This window comes from Galeopterus variegatus, unplaced genomic scaffold, assembly GCF_000696425.1.
Source record: "Galeopterus variegatus unplaced genomic scaffold, G_variegatus-3.0.2 Scaffold6009, whole genome shotgun sequence".
NCBI lineage: Eukaryota > Metazoa > Chordata > Mammalia > Dermoptera > Cynocephalidae > Galeopterus > Galeopterus variegatus.
This window is the reverse complement of record NW_007732120.1, coordinates 39,126-43,057: the sequence shown is the minus strand read 5'-3', so window position 1 is coordinate 43,057 and position 3,932 is coordinate 39,126.

Sequence of the window (3,932 nt, the reverse complement as noted above, 5' to 3'; positions counted from 1 at the left end):
GGCAGGAATGATCTTAGCTCCTCTCTCCTGGAGTCTGCCCAGCATCGAGTGCCCCAGGACAGGGTCTCTTTGAGCCCCTGAGGGGAGATGAGCCGACTCGGTGAGGAGATGCCTCGCTCTACTTGGAGACAAGGGACCAGGACATACCGGAGGCGCAGGGGTGGGATCCCTCGGTTCCAGCCCCACGGACTCATCCACAGTCATGGTCATTTTGGGGCTTTGCAAAGAGCGGGAAGTGACTTGGGGACAGGGTTCCAACTTTGCACCAGCTCTTCCTCCAGCCGTTCTGCCCCTGGGGGCTCCCCAGGGCCATTGGGGTCCTAGAGGAGGAACGATTGATCTTTTCCCGTCCTCTGACGCTGAGGTCCGGAGTAGCCCAACCCGGCAGCCCGGCAGCGCCCCCTGCTGGTCGGCGTCACTCAACCAGCTCCGGGAATCGCCGCCTAGGCCAAGGCCAGGGCCCGGGCAGGAGGGAAGATTTATTTTCTTCTTTAGCAGCCTTGGCCCCCAGGGAATCCAGGAATCCACCTTTCACTCCTCGTACTAATCTAGCCTATACAAGGCAGGACTGCGGTTAGTTTCCCTTTTGTTTCTATTTCAAAAGTAATGTACATTTATGATAGAAAAAAAATAAAAATAAAAAACTACAGGTAAACAAAAAGAAAAAGCCCCCATATAGGAGTGCCAGATTAAAATACAGTGCATCCAGTTAAATTTGGATTTCAGGTAAAAAAAAAAATTTTGGATTTCAGGTAAACAACGAATAATTGCATGGACATGCTTATTCCAAAAAGTAATTCCTAGGTGATCTGAAATGCAAATTCAACTGGATGTCTCATATTTTTATTTGCTATATCTGGCAACTCTATATATTTAACCTAGTTATGCCCTAGTTAATATGTTGAAGGATGTTTATACAGTTTTTTTCTATCCATATATGTAGATTTTTTTTTACACCCAAAAGAGGTGGGGCTCATAAGGTAAGCTTTTGCAATCTAATTTCTTGATTTAACAACATCCCATGAACATCTTTTCATGGCATCAAATGTTCTTTTATGGCCTAGTTTTCGTGCGGACTGTCAGACATCTGGAGACAATTATAGCTTCCTGGTCTATTATTTTTTTCCAGGCCCAATTGTCCTTCCTGTTCTTTCCCTGTTTCCAGTACTTCATCACTAGGGATGCCCATGCTCCTGGCTATTTGTAGCACTGGTGGCAGGTACCAGTCTCAATTCTGGTAACACGAATAAGCAACAGGTGGAACCTTCCTCAGAGAGGCACTATGGATCTGGCTCAGGCATAAGACTGAAGGCTCCAGCTCCTTCTCTAGTACTCCTCATTCACCAGTTCCGAGACCTCGGACATGGCCTGGAACAGCTCAGCCAAGCTTCCTTGATTGTGACATGGGAGGGTTGGTCATGGTAGGGTTATTGCGTGAATTAGTCTTTCTCTTCCCCACTAGATGGCAACCTCTACATGGGCAAGAAATTTCCACGCCTGTCAGATCACCATTATATCCTTGAAGGATATGCTCAAAACTCTTGCACATCACAGGCATTCAAAAACTGTGTGTAGAGCAAATGACAAAGCAACAGAAAAGGTAAGAGTCACCAATATCTGGGAGCCAGGGTGGGAACGGGGGAAGTGTGGCTTTGGTTAGACAGACTGAACTTGAATCCTTGCTCTGCCACCTTCTGATCTTGTATTAGTTTTTTATTGCTGCAACATCAACTTCTTATTGCTACATCAACTTAGATTTATCCATGAAGGAGTTTAAAGTGTACACCCAAGAGTCTCAGTATTCATTTTTTAACACCAGCTGATAGAGCCCCTACTTTTAGTGTCACTTCTTACCTTAAGTCTCCCCCGTCAAAAAAAATTAAAAAGCCCCTAAAAGGGCTGAACCCAAAGATCCCTAGGGATGGCTCATCCCCCTTGCTAAGTTCCCACTGAGCCTGGTAGCCCTGCCACCTCTTTGCTCCTCTCCCCACGCTGTAGCTCTGTGGCTTCAGTGTGCCAGGGGCTAATGAAGGGTAGTCCACTGTGTCAGACAGTCTGTCCAATTGCAGGTTGAACTACAATGAACATTGGCAGGACTTGGGCTGCTTTTACCTCACTTGGGAGGGACAGAGCAGTTTAAATCTATGTTTTGAGAGTCTGGGACCTCTATTCCTTCCTGAACTGGTACTCCCCAATTTTTTAAATTTAATTTAATTTTTATGTTTTGTGGCTAGCCGTTATGGGGATACAAACCCTTGACCTTGGTGTTGCAACACCATGCTCTAACCAACTGAGCTAACAGGCCAGCCCTCTCCAATTTTTGATAAATTTTTGATAAAAGCTGGTTTTGAAAGAAAAGGTCAAGCCCCAGGCCCAGGTAGGGCCTCCTACCTTCCACCCCCACACTCAGGTCTGCCTGTAGAAAGGCCAATGCCTGTACAATGGGGTCGGCAGTTCTGATGCATCCTGGATAAAAGTCTAGGGTCATTTTCAATACAGTGATCCAGCTCCCTAGAGAAAGACCACCCAGTGAATTCCTGACTCTGATCTTCCAGATTTCCTGAATAAAGGGGAAGGAGCTGGAAGTGTTTTCACCAAGGAGTGTTCGGATGGTGAGCTGAGTCTCTTTGAGCTAAGACTGAACGACTAGGAGAGGGGAAGAACGCATCCCCCAACGCTGCCCATTCTGCTCCACTAAGCTGCTGGGCATTCTGCCTTTACCTGGTCTTCCCGAAGCTCCCACGGCCTGGGGCTCCTGGAGTTTTTAGCAGGATTCCAGTTCAGGGTTTTCAGATAGACAGCTTGCTTTTCAGTGTTTTATTTTCGTATTTTTAAAAGTAATTTAGAACAACTTGGGAAAGCTCATTTTTTAAAAAAATTAACAAAGGGAACGATTTTCCCCACCATTGGGTTCCCAGTTTCTGAGGCTGTCCCGGATCCCCCTGTCCCACCTCCCCAGGGCTCTCTTTGGTCACCCTGTGTGCTGGGCAGCTAAGAAGTTTTTATGCTCTTTGCTTTATTTTGTTTGTCTTCCTGACCATCTTTCCTGGCATTTTGACAGGCCTCTGGTACCCGTAGAAGACTGGAACCAAGAAGACCCAAAACCATCTCCTGCAGCCCCAGCAGTTTATAATAAATAGCCCAGGACCTCTGGCTTGCAGATCACCCAGAGAGCAGCCGGGCTGAGCCAGGTAGGGCCTGCCTCCCAGGCCGCAAGCACCCAGAACCACTACTCTGTTCCTCGCGGCTTTTCAAAAGTTCCAGGTGCAGTGAGCATCCGGATCCACCGCTTTTTAAATGCCCCAGGTGCACAAAACTCCTTTTCCCTTGGACGCTTGGGCCTACAGGTCCATCCTTGGGATAAAAGGATGTGCCTTTTGAAGCCACAGACAAAATGACAGAGAAGCTACTCACAGCCAGAGTTACACCAGCGTCCAACAGCAACTTCCCTGAGTTGGAAGATTTCCAAGGAATAGCAGGGCCCTCGGCCACGACAGGAAGAGGTAGAGTGCTGGGGTATTGTGACATGCTCTGGGGAAGGGCAGCTTTTCCCTTGGCCAACGGAGGCCGGGGCCCAGAGGGCAAGGGAGCCGGACCGGACATGAAGCAGTGGCCTGGGGCCCAGCCCTCCAGGGCCCCGCAGGAGAGGAAGGCTGAGGCGCAGCAACAGGCTCCAGCCCAGCCCGTCGAGGGCCGCGGCCAAGTGCTGCTGATAAGCGAGCTGTGGCAGCAGGATGCGTGTAGCACGAGCCTGCAGAACCTTCTGGAGGAGGCCCCGACCGACCAGCGCGCCGCACCCTCGTCCAGCCGAGCCACTGACGGCCACACAAGCTCCAGCCCCCGCGCCAGGCGGCGGCCCAAGCGCTCGGGTGACAGCTCGTTGAGCGGCTCCGACGGGCCGGCCGCCAAGTCCCAGCGCTCCAGCGAGACGT